At 46.4% G+C, this 19,871-nt stretch overlaps 1 protein-coding gene across 1 annotated transcript in view; it reads right to left on the bottom strand.

Annotated features, from left to right (window-relative positions):
• Nucleotides 1-19,871, bottom strand: part of LOC118944259 (estrogen related receptor gamma a) — a 105,917-nt gene that overhangs the window by 49,076 nt on the left and 36,970 nt on the right.

Raw genomic sequence — 19,871 nt, 5'->3', positions numbered from 1 at the left:
GCACACCACCAATCAGGCCTTTATGGTAGAGTGTCCAGAAGGAAGCCCCTCCTCAGTACAAGGTTCTGTCTCTGTGTGTGTGTGTGTGTGTGTTCATCCCTGTGGTTGTGTGTGTGTGTGTGTGTGTGTGTGTGTGTTGTGTGTGTGTGTGTGTGTGTGTGTGTGTGTGTGTGTGTGTGTGTGTGTGTGTGTGTATTAGCAGTGTAACCATGGCCTGACTCCTTCCATAGCGTGCAGCGTGTGTGTGTGTGTGTCTGTGTGCCGTGTGTGTGTCCAGGATGTGGTCACTGCTGCAGTTCGTTAGCAGTAGAAGCTGTCAACAGCTCTGTGTCAAGGGTCTTGCCATATCCCTGTCCGTGCTATAAACCCACCATGCCACTATTGTGACATCTAACTAAGACCATCGTTTATTCTGGGGCGTGTGTGGAGTCTGCACAAAGATCCTATTAAATTATATAGTGCAGTATTCAAATTCAAATCAAATCAAATTTGATGTGTCCCATGCGCCGAATACAACTGGTGTAGACTTTACCGTGACATGCTTGGTGACGAGCCCTTCCCAACGATGCAGAGTTCAAAATAAAATAGTAAAACAAGAGGAATAAAATAAAATACAGCTTTGAGTCTTCTTGGGTATGACGCGTGAAGCTTGGCACACCTGTATTTGGGGAGTTTCTCCCATTCTTCTCTGCAGATCCTCTCAAGCTCTGTCAGGTTGGATGGGGAGCGTCGCTGCACAGCTATTTTCAGGTCTCTCCAGAGATGTTCGATCGGGTTCAAGTCCGGGCTCTGGCTGGGCCACTCAAGGACATTTAGAGACTCGTCACGAAGAGACGCCAGCGTTGTCTTGGCTGTGTGCTTAGGGTCGTTGTCCTGTTGGAAGATGAACCTTCATCCCAGTCTGAGGTCCAGAGAGCTCCGGAGCAGGTTTTCATCAAGGATCTCGATCTACTTTGCTCCGTCTTTCTCTCGATCCTGACTAGTCTCCCAGTCCCTGTCGCTGAAAAACATCCCCACGGCATGATGCTGCTACCACCATGCTTCACCGTAGGGATGGTGACAGGTTTCCTCCAGACGTGACGCTAATTCAATCTTGGTTTCATCAGAACAGAGAATCTTGTTTCTCATGGTCCGAATGTCTTTAGGTGCCTTTTTGTCAAACTCCAAGTGGGCTGTCATGTGCCTTTTACTGATAAAGACAGCGCATCTGTTAGCAGGCTACTGCCACAGGGGTTTATAGGCCTTTTATTACACAGATCAGGTTCCTCATACAGGAGACTGGGCCTGACGGGATAACACTGTCTACTTTACTGCATCCCACACACACACACACACACACACACACGCACACGCACGCACACACACACACACACACACACACACACACACACACACACACACACACACACACACACACACACACACACACTGTATATATAAATGAATAACATGCTCGTGGAGGCTGGTTTGATAGCCTTCACATGTGGCCAGCTACATGACTGCAACACATGTATAGGTGAGAGAGAGATGGAGATAGAGAGAGAGATGGAGATAGAGAGAGAGAGAGAGAGAGACAGAGAGAGAGAGAGAGAGAGAGGGAGAGACAGAGAGAGAGAGAGAGGGAGAGAGAGAGAGACAGAGAGAGAGAGAGAGACAGAGAGAGAGAGAGAGAGAGAGAGACAGAGAGAGAGAGAGAGAGAGAAAGAGAGAGAGAGAGAAAGAGGGGGAGAGGGAGAGGGAGAGGGAGAGGGGGGAGTGGGATTGAAGGCGAGAGGGAGGACAAAGGGGAATTGGAGGAGAGGAGAAACATGCAGGAGAGGAGAGTAGAGAAGACCATAGGAGGAGAGACCGAAAGGAAATTCATTTCATGGTGTTATAAATCTGGGCCAGATTACAAGACACTTTAGGCTGGGTTTTTAATTAAGGAAGCAGATAGGTCTATTGTCTGACTGGAGCTTTCTCTGGCCCTGCCTTCTTTTTAAATGATCCTCTTCTCCTGGGCCTTTACTAGAATCCCACAGATGACCATAAAGACCTTACAAGACTTGTTGAGGATTTCATAGTTGTGGTGGAATCCCTTCTGGCGTCTTGTGAATTTATAGGTAGTGAGAGGGACCGAAGAGAGGGAGGGAGTACGACGGGGGGGATAGAGGGAGAGGTGAAGAGAGGGAGGGAGGACGACGGGGGGATAGAGGGAGAGGTCAAAAAAAAGAAGGGTGGGGGACTCTTACTCTCACGGTCAGCCAATTAACACAAAGGAGGAGAGGAGGTTGAGAGAAGAGGAGAGGAGAAAAGGAGAGGAAAGATAGATGGAGAGTGGAGATGAGGAGAGAAGGTAGTGTTGTGTGTGTGTGTGTGTGTGTGTGGGTGGGGGGGGGGTAGCATTCTAGGTCGAGGAAGATGAAGAGATTTGACCCTACATGTCCCTTTAGCAGGGTGTGATAAGTGTACTTGCATCCCCCCTGCAATGTTACACCGTTAAAATGCTTAAGGTGTATACACACACACACACACACACACACACACACACACACACACGGGGCTTTGGGGCTAAGTGCAGTGGCCTTTCATCTAACAAATAAACTCTGTCTCAGTGCTCCTAGGCAGGTGACTCCTCAGCTGCTATTTTATCTCTATTTTTTGCATTTGTCTTTACAAGCAGCAAGTCTTACACCCGTTCTGCCCCTCGGACTGTAAGGCTAGCCACCCTCTCACCAAAACATAATGTAGAGGCAGAGAGAGTGGGAGACTGTGTGTGTGCGTGTGTGCGCGCGTGCGTGAAAGAGAGAGAGAGAAATGAAGCGACACGGAAAGAGTGTAAGTGAAACAGACTAGTCTATGTGATTTTATCTAAGTGTGTGTTGAGAGTCGGCTGACAGAGAGCTTATTTACTGCTGTGGTTTGTCTTAAAACGCTGGGGGAATCATGTCACTGTGTTGTGTGTGTGTTGTGTGTGTGTGTGTGTTGTGTGTGTGTGTTAAAACGCTAGGGGAATTCTGTGACTTAGGGCCTGCATACACACCCAGCATTAATGCCAGGCCTAATAAAGCCTTCTGTCAATGCCCTGTCCCTTTCATCTCTCCTCCCTCCTTTCTATCCCCCTCGACTGCCTTCCCGCTCTTCTCCTCCACTCTACCTCCTCTCCTCCCTCCTTTCTGTTCCCCTCCCCTGCCTTCGCTCTCCTCTGCCTCTCCTCTACTCCTCCCTCCTTTCTGTTACCCTCCCCTGCCTTCGCTCTCCTCCATTCTACCTCCTCTCCTCCCTCCTTTCTATCCCCATTCAATTCCTTCGCTCTCCTCTACTTTCCCTCCTCTCATCCCTCCTTTCTGTTCCCCTCCCCTGCCTTCGCTCTCCTCTGCCTCTCCTCTCCTCCTCCCTCCTTTCTGTTACCCTCCCCTGCTTTTCTCCCCTCTCACCTCTTCCCTCTCCCCCCTACCAGTAGGCTGATAAAGCCAACAGTGTCGCTGTGAAATGCACCCCCACTGCTACAAAACAAAGCCCAATCTCCCAACCTTAGCTCTCTCGTGCACACACACGTGCACATGCACACACATATTGGTCAGTGAGCCACCCCCATGCCTGCATCTAAGGCAGACCTGGCCGGTCGGGAAGGCATCTTAATCAAGCTCAGAGCTAAGCCAAGAGATTAACTACCTTACATCAGGAAATACAGGATATACAGGAGAGAGAGAGAGAGAGAGAGAGAGAGAGAGAGAGAGAGAGAGAGAGAGACATGAAGGCTCCTACTCTCTTCACCCTATTCTCTCCGTCCGCTACACTCCCTCTCTCTGTATCATCCTCCTGCTTTCAGGAATCTGACACGCCCCTGCATGGGGTTTCTCTGTTTTCTCATTCCGACGCTCCGCATTTCTTTTTATTCTCCTCCTCTCCTCTTTTATTCTCTCTCTCTCTCCATCCATCCCTTCCATTTTATTGGAGACCCAGTGTGAATTTCTGGCAGGCAGTAGAATTTCTGGCAGGTACGCCCGTGGGTCCTGAGAAGGGCTGAAAAAGGACCCAAACACTCAGAGAGACAGAGTGGGGGTCTCAATCACAAATGCTGCAGTTACCAAAACACAAACACAAAAGCCACATATACACTCACACACATAACCATTCCTGACTAATAGAGCAGAAAAGGGAAGCCCTTCTCTACCCAGCACGGAAAGAGTGCTTATTAAGACATCACTGGATAGAGTATGTGTGCGTGAGTGTGTCCCTGCATCGTTGTGTTTGTGTAAGGAGAATGGGTGACATTCAGACGCTTCCAACGGCATTATCCACTGAAGATTATTTCCTAGCCTAAACACTGGAACTAATCCCTGAAGCTGGCTCTACAGGTTTCACACACACACACACACACACACACACACACACACACACACACACACACACACACACACACACACACACACACACACACACACACACACACACACACACACACACACACACAGAATGCAGTTAGGCCTAGCCTAAAGTTGAATTTGTACAATTTATATTTCTACGTACTGCAGATGTTCTATAAGAGGCTCATATGTATGTATGTTCCTGCTGGATCTAGTGTGTGTGTGTGTGTGTGTGTATGTTTATAATGTTTTACTGTGACATCTTTATTGTCATACTGTGGATGTTGTATAGGAGGCTCCTATGTGTATGGACACACTGAATTCACTGCTCCTACCCTTGATTTGATAAGAAGTTAAGAATCACTTCATAAACAAGGCCAGCAAATATCTTTCCATCTCTGATACACCACGCACACTTTATTAGTCCCTTCATGAAAATGGTTCGCTCCTACAGACAGTGAGTCACGTGGCCGTGGCTTGCTACATAAAACAGGCAAGGCAGGCAGGCATCGAGGCATTCAGTCACTGTTCGACTGAACGTTAGAATGGGCAAAACGAATGACCTAAGTGTGGTGTGATCGGCGGTGCCAGGCACGCCGGATCCAGTAGCTCAGAAACGGATGTCCTCCTGGGTTTTTTTCCACCCCAGTGTTTAGGGTTTTCCCGAAAATGGTGCGACAAACAAAAGCATCCAGTCGGCAGCAGTCCTCTGGGCGAAAACAGCTTGTTGATGAAAGAGGTCGAAGTAGAATGGCGAGAATGGTGCAAGCTAACAGGCAGATAAATAACGGCTCAGTACAACAGCGGTGTGCTGAAGGGCATGGATGGGCTAGCAGACTGCGACACCGGGTTCCACGACTATCAGCTAAAACCAAGAAGAAGCGTCTCCAGTGGAAAAACATTGCCGGGAACAATGACAGCGAGTTCAGTTTACATGAGTGGACTGCGCAGTCCCCAGACCTCAACCCTATAGACCAACTTAAAGATGAGATGGGACGGGCTGTTCGCAGCATGTACCGCCATTCAATCTGTATTAACTTCATGATCGCGTCAGCATTGACTAACATCCCTGGGGAACGTTTCCGACGCCTTGTTGAATACCCCGAATAATTCAGACTGTTCTGGAGGCAAAGGGGCGTCAGACTGGATCAGTACACCAAATAAACTGACCGGTGAGTGAATGTATCCATTTCCAAACCAATAGATTGAAATATTTCCTACAGAAATAGAGAGAGGAAGAGAGAGCTTTATCTATCCTATATTCAGCAGTGCAAGACATGACTGTGCGTGTGTGTGTGTGGCAACAGAAGGGCTGACAGAACAGGTCCCGAGGGGGGCCATGTCATCAAGCGGTCAAGAGAATCTTAACTCCAGGGGGGCTAGCACACGGGATGGAGGGAGGAGAGAAGAGGTGGAAGAACGAGGCACAGGAGGAGAGATGTATAAACGTCAGCACATAGGTATCATGTATGAAGTGAAATTGGGAACCCTATACTGTACACACAGTATTGCATCTGAATGTGCAAAGACGACACAAGTATTTGAGTGAAGATTTAGTGAGGACCTACCCCTCTTTTTCCCCTCTTGTTAATTTCTGCTCTCTTTCTCTCTTTCTCATACAATCACACACACACACACACACACACACACACACACACACACACACACACACACACACACACACCATAAAGACCCTTCTAACTACCTCATTTATTTTCCACCAAATTAACTTACTCTCACTCCTGATTAATGATTTAATCTAAATGAATCAAATTAAAAATTGAAAATTATATTTCCAAAGCCCACAAAAAGCGGGAAAAGACAAGGGAGAAAGAGACCATTCCCTCTTAACAAATGAGCCTTCATATAATAAAGGATGACCAGGAGAAGAGGAGGGGGGGGGGGGAGAGGAGGAGAATAGGAGAGGGGGGCAGTAATGAAATGGGCATGGCCAGGTAAAGAGAGGGGGAGGAAGACGGAGAGAGAGAAACGAGAGCGGTAAGGGGAGAGAGAGCGAGAGACAGAGAGAGAGAGAGAGAAACGAGAGCGGTAAGGGGAGAGAGAGCGAGAGACAGAGAGAGAGAGAGAGAGAGAGAGAGAGGCTAGAGGGAGGGGGTTGGATGAGAGAGTGTGGAGAACAGAAGAAAGGGAAACAAGAAGTGGAGAAGGAGAAGTGGTAGGATGGGGTAAGGAGAGGCAGGAAAGAGAGAGAGGAAGAGAGACAGGGAGGAGGATGGGAAGACGGGCTGAATTCCTCCCAGGGGTTTCCTGATCCAGCCGTAATTACAGTGTCACTTCCCCAAACTGCACCTCCTCTCTCACCCCTCCATCCTTCTTCTACACTTCCTTTGTCATCCTCCTCTCCTTCTTCTCTCCCATCATCTACTCTTCTAGGCCGTGGCCAGGTAGCCTAGTCACCCACAGGCTTTAGTTTAGCAGGCTAATACAGTCTTGTGGAGCAGTTAGCTTACGCTGTTACTCAGTAAGTGTCAGTAAGTGCCAGAAAGTCACTCAGAGAACAATGTAAATGTCACCCGGGTGAGTGGACCTGAAGATGTGACCAGGGAGAGGGGGAGAGGTGGAGGAGAAGGAGGGAGGGGGTATGTGTGTGTGTTTCCCAAATGCACACCAACAATACGCTTTTAGAACACACAGACACACACAGACACGTACACCGTCTGGCTGGCCCATGTGTTTATGGGTTGTCGATGCTTAGTTGTAGGATGTTACACACGCACACATACACACATGCTCTCACACACACACACACACACACACACACACACACACACACACACACACACACACACACACACACACACACACAGGCACACGTAGGGCTGTCAGATGTCCCGCTACCATAATAGACAGTGTGATGAAGGGGAATCATCCCCAGCGTGGGAATATTGCAGAGGACCGATATTCCAATCCAAACTGATCTGATCACCATGGATTTCACCATGGCCCAACGTCACTGTGTGTGTGGGTGAGTGAGTGTGTTCGGACAATTGATTTGATTTGATTTGAAGGATTGTGTGTCAAGTGCCATTGACACGTTTGAAAGATTACAGAGAAAAAGAGAGAACCGTGAGAAGGATTGATTTCAGATGACCGACAGGAGACTGTTATTTTCTGTGAAAGGCTGACCTGTGTGTGTGTGTGTGTGTCACGGCCGTTGCTGGAAGAAGACCAAGGTGCAGCGTGGTGAGCGTACATTTCTCTTTTTATTTCAAATGTCTCCAACAAAACAACAAACAAAAAACAACCATGAAGCTTACAGGGCTATAGTGCCACAAACAAAGTTAACTACCCACAAAGACAGGTGGGAAAAAGGGCTGCCTAAGTATGGTTCCCAATCAGAGACAACGATAGACAGCTGTCCCTGATTTGAGAACCATACCCAGCCAAAACAAAGAACATAGAGAAATAAAACGGCTCTCTAAGGTCAGGGACAGTGTGTGTGTGTGTGTGTGTGTGTGTGTGTGTGTGTGTGTGTGTGTGTGTGTGTGTGTGTGTGTGTGTGCATGTCACAGGTGACTGGTGCTGCCTTATTTGAGGAGGACAGGCTCATAGCAATGGCTGGAATGGAATGGTATCAAACACATCAAACACATGGTTTCCATGTTTTTAACACCATTCAATTTACTCCATTCCATTATGAGCCGTCCTCCCCTCAACAGCCTCCTGTGGTGTGTGTGTGTGTGTGTGTGTGTGTGTGTGTGTGTGTGTGTGTGTGTGTGTGTGTGTGTGTGTGTGTGTGTGTGTGTGTGTGTGTGTGTGAGAGAGAGAGAGAGAGAGAGAGGCTGAGCAGCAGTCGCAGATATTACGGGCAAACGTATCCCTGTAACTCTAGACCAGAGCAAACTATCCTATACAATAAGACTCTGCATCTTCACCCATCACAGAATGCTGTTAATAAAGGCTGTTACGATAAAACAACTGCCTGATTGTTTTCTTCAAATGCATCTTTAATGGCATCGATAAAGTTCCCTATTCAAACCTCCCTGTCACACTCCAGAGAGAGAGAGAGCGAGAGGGAAAGCAGAGAGGAGGGAGGTGGTCTACGAGGCAGGCCAGTCAGTAGTTTTATGGTAATTGAGGTTGTTATGGGGCTGAGGTGTGAACAGGGCTTTTCTTTCTCTGCCTCCCTCTTCCCTTCTCTTTCTCCCTCCTTCTCTCCCTCTCTCCATCCCTCCCTCCCTCTCTATCTTCCCTACCATTGTTGATGCAATAACATAGGCTGGGGGACTGATGGACAGTTAGATAGGTTTAGACAACGGAGCCACACAGAGTGTCTGAGGGGGTGAGTTTAGGTGTATAGATAGAATTGGCTTGTGTTAGATAGCCAGTGGATTGTGTTGAAGAGAATGTAACAAAGCCTGAAGACAGACAGGCAGGGGACTCAGAAAGAATGAACCATATCTTAACCTAAATCCTCAAAGAAAAAAAATATTGTCTTCAACATTCTACTCTTTTAATTGTTATCATTATGTGACTGGTAAACAATGGGGCATGGAGGAGAGAGAAGGAGAGAAGGAGAGAGAAGGAGAGAGAAGGAGAGAAGAGAAGAGAAGAGAAAGAGGCGTGTGCCTTCATCGGGAGTGACATGAGCTGAAATGAGGGCCAATTGGGTAGGTGGCTGTGTGTGGCTGTGTGTGCGTCTGCGTGTCTGTGTGTGTGTGTTTGGGCCTTGCAGCCATTAGATAGCATGGGAGATGGAGGGCCTTCCCTCTGTTTCCATACTCACACTTCAACCAGTGACTAATGGGATGGTGCTGTGCGTGTATGTGTGTGTGTGTGTGTGTGTGTGTGTGTGTGTGTGTGTGTGTGTGTGTGTGTGTGTGTGTGTGTGTGTGTGTGTGTGTGTGTGTGTGTGTGTGTGTGTGTGTATTAGTGCAGCGAGCGCTGGGGACATAGGTTAGTGACAAGGCCCTGGCCATCACAAATAAACTCTACTGAAGCGACACAGGGTGTCAGTCAGTGCGTGTGCATTTTCTGGTCTATGTGTGGTACTATCTGAGTGCCCTGATATCAGGCATTGTCAAAAGCAATAGTGTATTGTGTGTGCATGTGGCTGTGTGGACTATAGGAATGTCTCCACCCCACACACAGCCCCAGATGTCCATTAGCAGGGCTCTCATTCGTATCCAGAGACAGACAGTCAGAGACAGATTTAGCTACTTCTCTCCCCTGGGGCCAGACCACGACGCCAGCACTAGTCTGACGCTCTCTCCTCTCTCCTCTCTCTCTTCTCTCCTCTCTCTCTCTCTCTCTCTCTCTCTCCTCTCTCTCTCTCTCTGCTCTTCTTCTTTCTCTCTATAACTATCCCTCTCTCTCTCTCTGCTCTTCTTCTTTCTCTCTATAACTATCCCTCTCTCTCTCTCTCTCTGCTCCTCTTCTTTCTCTCTATAACTATCCCTCTCTCTCTCTCTCTCTGCTCTTCTTCTTTCTCTCTATAACTATCCCTCTCTCTCTCTCCATCTCTCTATCCACCTGTTTCTGGGGCTTTGTTTAGAAAAGAAAGTGATTTGCTGAATCATTGCCGTCTGGGAAGAAATTGATCAGTTATAGGATAGATATCAGCCGTGGCTCTAAAGGAAGGGCCGGTGTGTGTTTGTGTGTTTAGGAGAAAGGGGGTCTTCTATATTCCTACTGGCCTGTTTAGAGCTAGAATGAATGGTAAATATTGCATTGTGTCATTTTGGAGTCACCTTTATTGTCAATATGAATAGAATATGTTTCTAAACATAATCATGGATGGATCATGAATAATGATGAGTGAGAAGGGTACATAGGCACAAATATCATACATTAAAAATTCCAACTTCCCCTGTTATTGGTAATGGTGAGAGGTTAGCATGTTTTGGGGGTATGATCTTTGCCTCTGTAACTTTCTCACTCATCATTATTCGCGATTCATTCAGGATGATCCGTAGTCATGGTAGCATCCACATTAATGTAGAAGAGTTCAGAAACATTCTATTGTTATTTACAATAAATGTGACTCCAAAATGACACAATACATTATTTACCATACATTTTTGTTGGGCACAAAATAATCTGAAACACAACCAAAACAAACAGCAAATACATCCAACAAATGTGTAGAGTCACGAGCTTGATGTGGTCATTGTGTGCTACGAATATGGGGACAAATACTAAACTTTTGACTACTTCAATACACTAGAAGTGTATTTGTCCCAATACTTACGACACCTTCAAAATGGAGGACTAGATTCATAAAGTGCTTTCATTTCTTAATGGTAAAACAGATATATATGAAATTACCTTAAATAAAAAGTGACATTCAGTAATTTTGCCTCATATAAAACATTTGATCTCAAATTCAAAATACTGGAGTATAGAGGAACATTTTTAGCTTCACTGTCCAAATAAATACATAGGGGTGTGTATACTCTTGTTTTGAAACAATGTACATGTAAACAAACCCTGTATAGCCTCTTAACATGGTCAGTCCTTGAATCCATAACTTTGTCTATGAGATGGAGAGTGGTTACATTTCACTAGGCCCTTCCCTCAGCTTTATACCAAAACAGAGGCGGGGTGGCCGCTTAGTTATTGCTCTAATTAAGGATTCTAGCTTTCAGTGGATTCGAGCGACACAATGTGATTGGATAGTAGACCCAGATCTGACTAGAGTCCTGAGGAATAGGCACACCAGTGTCTGACCAGCTGCACACACACACACACACACACACACACACACACACACACACACACACACACACACACACACACACACACACACACACACACACACACACACACACACACACACACACACACACACACACACACACACACACACTCTCACGGTCTGCTGCCAAATACGGCCCCACTGCCCCAAGACCTAATGTGTGTGATCGGGTGGAAGGCTTCATTCTGTGTGTTGCTGAATAGTGTGTGTGGGTTTGTAAGAGAGGGACTGGGTGTGTGAGACACACACACATTGGCTGTGTTTCAAGGTCTATTTCTGAGGCAGTTGGTAGCAGGCTGCAGAGCCTGTAACGGAGAGTAGCTCATACTGGGCTGCTAGTAGACAGGAAACACAAAGTATCTCAGGGAAACAAATACAGCCATAACATCTCTTCTCTCCCTCTCTAGTTTTCCCTACGGTCTGTTGGGACAACACAGCTCTATCAAGGAGTAAAGAGCTACAGAGAACCATCCCCCTCCATCCACCCCCACCAGAGCCACTAAAGCCCCCCTAAGGCCACTGTTAACTGGGGGAGTAGAGGGACCCTTCTACCCCCCTGTACTCCCTAATTGAGGCAGATTGAGGGGGGTAGAGGTGTGTGTCACCTTCTGTCTGGGTGCCAAGGGAGATAGGACGTGTTTGTTAGCCCCACCCCCTGACCTTTCTCTCTGGCTGACGCATCATTATGACCTCATTAAACGCTACCGGACAGCCACCGCCAGAGGGGATATACCACAGGGAGTGTGTGTGTGTGTGTGTGTGTGTGTGTGTGTGTGTGTGTGTGTGTGTGTGTGTGTGTGTGTGTGTGTGTGTGTGTGTGTGTGTGTGTGTGTCTGGGTAGGTAGTTTTACTAGCTGTTATATATGCCACTGATAGGGTAAGTGTGTGTAGCAGAGGTTGTTTGGTAAAACACACACACTGTGGGACTCCAACACCTACCAGCCTCTCCCTCTTCCCTCCCGTCCCACCTGGAAGGAGAGTGGGATAGAGAAACAGGGGTGCTAGAACGAAGTGATGAAAAGAAGTGAGTTGGTAGATAGTTAAATAGTTAACCAATAGCTACCCAGACTATCTGGAAGTAAGCATTTCACTGTTAAGCCAAAATCACTCGGAGTGACGCCGTCAATGGCATAAAAAGATGTGCGTGCGAGAGTAGCCAGCATCAATTCACATACACTGCGTAGCGTACACTAACGTAATTGTCATTGGTTGTATTTGCTATGTTCGCTATCCCTTGTGAATTGTTGTTGTGTGTTCCTTTTGACTCACCTTATATGTCCTACGGGAGCCACCGTACCTGCCTGTGTGAGGAGAGTTGTGAGGAGAGTCGTAGCTAACGCACCCAAGCAGTTTATAAGGAATTTAGCTAGTCTCGCTCTTTCTACATAACAGTATTCCCTACTAGAAATCGGAGATCCTCGCAATTCCCAGCCGTAGCCTGCCTAGGCTATATGCCTGTGATTGAATTTAACACAGGTAGGCATAACGTTATGGTTGTCAAATATGTGTTATTGGACCTGGCAGTTAAACTTATCAACACGAAACAAACTCAGAAAAAAAAGAAACGTGCTCTCACTGTCAATTGTCGTTTATGTGTAAATATGTGCATGAACATAACAAGATTCAACAATTGAGACATAAACTGAACAAGTTCCATAGACATGTGACTAACATAAATTGAATAATGTGTCCCTGAACAAAGGCGGGGTCAAAATCAAAAGTAACAGTCAGTATCTGGTGTGGCCACCAGCTGCATTAAGTACTGCAATGCATCTCCTCCTCATGGACTGCACCAGATTTGCCAGTTCTTGCTGTGAGATCTTACCCCACTCTTCCACCAAGGAACCTGCAAGTTCCCAGATATTTCTGAGGGGAATGGCCCTAGCCCTCACCCTCCGATCCAACAGGTCCCAGACGTGCTCAATGGGATTGAGATCCGGGCTCTTCGCTGGCCATGGCAGAACACTGACATTCCTGTCTTGCAGGAAATCACGCATAGAACAAGCAGTATGGCTGATGGCATTGTCATGATGGAGGGTCTTGTCAGGACGAGCCTGCAGGAAGGGTACCACATGAGGGAGGAGGATGTCTTCCCTGTAACGCACAACGTTGAGATAGCCTGCAACGACAACAAGCTCAGTCCTATGATGCTTTAAAACACCGCCCCAGACCACGATGGACCCTCCACCTCCAAATCGATCCCGCTCCAGAGGCCTCGGTGGAACACCCATTCCTAAGACGATAAACGTGAATCCGACCATCACCCCTGGTGAGACATAACCGTGACTCGTCAGTGAAGAGCACTTTTTGCCAGTCCTGTCTGGTCCAGCAACATTGGGTTTGTGCCCTTAGGCGACATTGTTGCCAGTGATGTCTGGTGAGGACCTGCCTTACAACAGGTCTACAAGCCCTCAGTCCAGCCTCTCTCAGCCTATTGCGAACAGTCTGAGCACTGATGGAGGGATTGTGCGTTCCTGGTGTAACTCGGGCAGTTGTTGTTGCCATCCTATACCTGTCCCACAGGTGTGATGTTCGGATGTACAGATCCTGTGCAGGTGTTGTTACACGTGGTCTGCCACTCCGAGGATGATCAGCTGTCCATTCTGTCTCCCTGTAGCGCTGTCTCCCTGTAGCGCTGTCTCACAGTACGGACATTGCAATTTATTGCCCTGGCCACATCTGCAGTCCTCATGCCTCCTTGCAGCATGCCTAAGGCACGTTCTCACAGATGAGCAGGGACCTTGGGCATCTTTCTTTTCGTGTTTTTCAGAGTCAGTAGAAAGCCCTCTTTAGTGTTCTAAGTTTTCATAACTGTGACCTTAATTGCCTACCGTCTGTAAGCTGTTAGTGTCTTAACGACCGTTCCACAGGTGCATGTTCATTAATTGTTTATGGTTCATTGAACAAGCATGGGAAACAGTGTTTAAACCCTTTACAATCAAGATCTGTGAAGTTATTTGGATTTTTACAAATCATCTTTGAAAGACAGGGTCCTGAAAATGGGACGTTTCTTTTTTTGCTGAGTTTAGCTAGCGAACGTCCGTACATCGTACTGCTCCGTACAGTTGACCTTATTTTAGCGGGCAATAAACGTAATACTTCCAGGTCAACTGTAATATGAATACTGCTGTAAAACACAATTTCTCCCCTCTCCAGCAAAATCAATGACGAGACCTTCACGCTGCCCGTCTCTGCATGATTGAAGGCAATTGAGCTCCGCCGCGTCTTTTTCAAAATGGCGGAGGGGGAAGGGAAGGCGTGATCGTGAAAGTGGGGGATATGTTGTGTGGGCAAAATGCTTTTTTTCACCCGATCTGTCCAACTTATCACCTCTAAAAATGCAAATAAAACACGATAAAGAGTTTATATAATGTCTCATTACATACCTATTTGAATACCTATTAATCGAGTGTTTAGGGCGGCGCGAAAGTTATCTTCCAAGGTAAACTGTGGCTGTCGCGGCTTTTGACAGTCATGATGGCTTGCAGTGATGACGCACAAAAAAAGGAGCTATGAATTGAATTAACTATTGATGAACTCACGAGTAATTAACTTTACACTCACCATGGATCATTTCTTGTTTTTAATCAGCGAGAGATGCGCTACCCCTGGTGGAGAGAGGCTGTACGCCACACAATGTAACGTACAGCGTCAGAGGGGTCCGTTTTATACTATCGGTCCAATACCTTGTCAATCAACGCTTGAGTAGAAACGTAGTCCACAACCCGGATTCTGATGCCAACACAGTCACTACGGTCCCATTAGCTTCATTGCAGCCTCGTTTGAATACCGCGGTTATGCACAACGTGTACGAAACAGTGTTAGCTACCTGTACTTTCTAACTACAAGTGTCACAACTCCAGATGTAACAACGCACAAACAGTCTATTTGCTGGCAATATCTCCCTTCACTTCACCAGCCCTTCTTTATAAACAACCAGATCTAGTTCTTCAAAATAAACAGTATTCTCTCTTGAGTCTTCACATTTTCCAGCCGTAGCCTAGCTAGGCTAAATTCGAGCGAAATCAACACAGGTAGGCTGCAATTGTTTTCAAATATATAGAATATTTTAATGATGAACCTTAGCTTCCACATCCCAATACATTGTATACTACATCTGTATAGCACTTCTGTATGGCACATCTGTATGGCACTTCTGTATGGCACTTCTGTATGGCACATCTGTATAGCACTTCTGTATGGCACATCTGTATAGCACTTCTGTATGGCACTTCTGTATGGCACATCTGTATGGCACTTCTGTATGGCACATCTGTATAGCACTTCTGTATGGCACATCTGTATAGCACTTCTGTATGGCACATCTGTATAGCACTTTATAAATATGTTTGATTGAATTTGATTAATAGTCTACCTAGCATAGGGAAAATCATAACAATCCCTGTAATTCCTTTTCCACAAATGACCCACGCCATTAACCCGCATATTTTCCCAGCAATGCTCCGCGTAGATGCCACAAAATAGACCTGCTTTCCAATTTGATGCGCTTTGATACAATAGACGTTGCTGATGCTAATGGCCTGTCTGTTTTCTCTCATTCACTCAAAAGAATTCTCCAGCGTGAGCACGCTCGTTCACGCGCTTAAGCGCTTAATTAAAAAAAAGCTTTTCGTTTGAATTGGGCTTTAGTGACTAAGCATGGTTGTATTTGAAATAGAAGAGGGTTGAGTGTACGTGTTCAGTTATAGGGGGTGTACAGGGTGTTGTGCTCACTCTTCTTCAATCCAGTCACGCCCATTTCTTTCTCCTGGCATTTTTCCTCTCTCTCTCCTGTGTTCCCATGGGCGTGTGAGTGTGCGCTCCTGTGTTCCCATGGGCGTGTGAGTGTGCGCTCCTGTGTTCCCATGGGCGTGTGAGTGTGCGCTCCTGTGTTCCCATGGGCGTGTGAGTGTACACTCCTTTGTTCCCATGGGCGTGTGAGTGTGCACTCCTGTGTTCCCATGGGCGTGTGAGTGTGCACTCCTGTGTTCCCATGGGCGTGTGAGTGTGCACTCCTGTGTTCCCATGGGCGTGTGAGTGTGCACTCCTGTGTTCCCATGGGCGTGTGAGTGTACCCTCCTGTGTTCCCATGGGCGTGTGAGTGTACACTCCTGTGTTCCCATGGGCGTGTGAGTGTGCACTCCTGTGTTCCCATGGGCGTGTGAGTGTGCACTCCTGTGTTCCCATGGGCGTGTGAGTGTACGCTCCTGTGTTCCCATGGGCGTGTGAGTGTACGCTCCTGTGTTCCCATGGGCGTGTGAGTGTACGCTCCTGTGTTCCCATGGGCGTGTGAGTGTGCGCTCCTGTGTTCCCATGGGGGTGTGAGTGTACGCTCCTGTGTTCCCATGGGCGTGTGAGTGTACGCTCCTGTGTTCCCATGGGCGTGTGAGTGTGCACTCCTATGTTCCCATGGGCGTGTGAGTGTGCACTCCTGTGTTCCCATGGGCGTGTGAGTGTGCGCTCCTATGTTCCCATGGGCGTGTGAATGTACACTCCTGTGTTCCCATGGGCGTGTGAGTGTGCACTCCTGTGTTGTCAGAGTCTAAACTTTCGACTTGTTAGGACAGAACCCTGCCAACACACACACACACACACACACACACACACACACACACACACACACACACACACACACACACACAGTAATTGGACAGCTTTAATTGCCTGGTTATGAATTAGGTGCAACGTATTGGTAGATGTATCCCATCACTGACACCTCTCCTACTCACTCTACCTCCCTCCCTTCGTCCATCCCCCTCTCTCTATGGGCCTAACCAGGACTCTGGGGCGGCATGTGAATTAATTACAGAGAAAATCTAATCTCTTCATCCATACAGAGGAGAGGAGAGGAGAGGAGAGGAGAGGAGAGGAGAGGAGAGGAGAGGAGAGGAGAGGAGAGGAGAGGAGAGGAGAGGAGAGGAGAGGAGAGGAGGGAGCGAAGAGATGGAGAAGGTAGTTTCCACTCCTCCCTCTCCTGTCCTCTCTCCTTCTCTTTCCCCCTCCTCTCCCTTTCTCCTCTACTCTCCTGTGTTAAAGCTGGTTTAGCCGGTGGGTTGGCATGAGGAGGGGATAAGTGCCCGGCTGGTTAAGTCAGTGGGTAGAGTACTTTAAGGGGATTTGAGGCAGTGGCTGGCATGGGGAAAGGTGGGAGAGGGGCTTTGAATCAGATTGGGGAGGATAGAGAGAGGGATGGGAACAACAAAAAGGGAAAGAGAGACAGAATGAACAAAAAGAGAAAGAGTAGATAGTGTGAGTAGGAAATAAGCTTTTCTGCAGGTAGAGGAAAATAGAGAGATGGATTGACAGAATATAGTACAAGGCTTCATATCCTCCTTCCCCCTCCTTTCAGATAACGATAAGATTGTTGGGTGTTGATATCACCTCTATGTGGTTTAGGGTTTGCGAGTATATGTGTTTGTGTGTGTGTGTGTGTGTGTGTGTGTGTGTGTGTGTGTGTGTGTTGGGGAGGTGTCTAGGTTAAGGGCAGAGGCTATCCTGTCTGATTTGGCTTGCTGACCCCTCCCCCATCTCCCTCTCTTTCTCCCGGAGGGACAGGGCTAATTTCAGTCATATATCCCCCTCAAGGGGCGAGCTGCTGGACCGCCACAAATAACCCCCATGAGCCCCCTCAAACCCCCCTCCACCCTCCCTTCATTCCCCCTTGCCTCCATCCCCCAATCTCCACCTTTCCTTCCAGCTGTAGGGATGATGACAACGTGAGTTAGCCGTGACGCTGACAGAACTAGCCAGGCACAATGAACGTCCCCAGACATCTCTAGCAGAGCCAGGCTGAGATGGTTACACCCTGAGGGGCTACATTATCATATTTTACAGTACACACACAAACACACACACACAGACAGTGAATGGTAACCTAGTTGTATTGTAAATGAAGGGGATTTCTACGCTAAAGTTGTATTGTAAATGCAAAGGAAATGCTAAGCCAAAGTTGTATTGTAAATTCAAAGGAAATGCTAAGCTAAAGTATTGTAAATTCAAAGGAAACACTAAGCTAAAGTATTGTAAATTCAAAGGAAACACTAAGCTAAAGTTGTATTGTAAATTCAAAGGAAATGCTAAGCTAAAGTTGTATTGTAAATTCAAAGGAAATGCTAAGCTAAAGTTGTATTGTAAATTCAAAGGAAACGCTAAGCTAAAGTATTGTAAATTCAAAGGAAACACTAACCTAAAGTTGTATTGTAAATTCAAAGGAAATGCTAAGCTAAAGTTGTATTGTAAATTCAAAGGAAATGATAGGCTAAAGTTGTATTGTAAATTCAATGGAAACGCCAAGCTAAAGTATTGTAAATTCAAAGGAAACGCTAAGCTAAAGTTGTATTGTAAATTCAAAGGAAACACTAAGCTAAAGTTGTATTGTAAATTCAAAGGAAATGCTAAGCTAAAGTTGTATTGTAAATTCAAAGGAAATGATAGGCTAAAGTTGTATTGTAAATTCAAAGGAAACACTAAGCTAAAGTTGTATTGTAAATTCAAAGGAAATGCTAAGCTAAAGTTGTATTGTAAATTCAAAGGAAACGCTAAGCTAAAGTTGTATTGTAAATTCAAAGGAAACACTAAGCTAAAGTTGTATTGTAAATTCAAAGGAAATGCTAAGCTAAAGTTGTATTGTAAATTCAAAGGAAATGATAGGCTAAAGTTGTATTGTAAATTCAATGGAAACGCTAAGCTAAAGTTGTATTGTAAATTCAAAGGAAACGCTAAGCTAAAGTTGTATTGTAAATTCAAAGGAAATGATAGGCTAAAGTTGTATTGTAAATTCAAAGGAAACACTAAGCTAAAGTATTGTAAATTCAAAGGAAACGCTAAGCTAAAGTTGTATTGTAAATTCAAAGGAAACACTAAGCTAAAGTATTCTAAATTCAAAGGAAACACTAAGCTAAAGTTGTATTGTAAATTCAAAGGAAACGCTAAGCTAAAGTTGTATTTTAAATGCAAAGGCAGTGAATGCTAAGGTAGATTTCTATTGTAAATTGGCTGTACCATAACGTAAAAGGAATGGTAAGCTAAAGTATGCTAATAAATGAATGGTAAATGGTAAAGTTGCATTATGACTGTGAGGGTAAAGTTAGGCTAAAATAAAGTGAGGCTAAGAGAAAGCAAAGGCTCTCCAACAACAAAAGCCACGTACATATTTTCCACCAGGCACACCAGAGGTGGAGTGTGTTTTTGTGTGCGAACACCTCTTTATATTGTTGTCGTTTTCCCCCCCGAAAAGAGACATCAGGGAAAATAAGAAAATTGATGAATCAATTTTCCAAATGACCCTTATTCATATGTAGAGCGGGACCCTGTATTACATTCAAGCACTTTACAACAAATGGGGGTGCCATGGTCTGCCACAGTGATGTATGTGCGTGGAGGAGACCACAGGCACACACAAAAGGCTGCTATTTGTCTGGCTGCTCAGGGGACGACGTGCCACATCAAACCCTTACCCACATCCCTCAGCTACCTACACACACACACACACACACACACACACACACACACACACACACACACACACACACACACACACACACACACACACACACACACACACACACACACACACACACAACGACTAACATTCACAAACATGCAAAAACACACACACACAGCCAGTGTGGCTGTCGGGTGCTGTGAACGGAAGAGAGCGTGCCTGCAAGGTGTGTGTGTGTGTGTGTGTGTTAAGGGGGAGAGTGGGTACCTGCAAGGCTGGTGTGACAGAGTATGTTTGGGCTGATGGCTGAGGCCACAGGGGCACTCACACACACACACACACACACACACACACACACACA

Source organism: Oncorhynchus mykiss, chromosome 25, assembly GCF_057628025.1.
Source record: "Oncorhynchus mykiss isolate SJ-2025 chromosome 25, ASM5762802v1, whole genome shotgun sequence".
Classification (NCBI taxonomy): Eukaryota; Metazoa; Chordata; class Actinopteri; order Salmoniformes; family Salmonidae; genus Oncorhynchus; species Oncorhynchus mykiss.
This window is presented reverse-complemented; position numbering and strand designations above follow the sequence as displayed.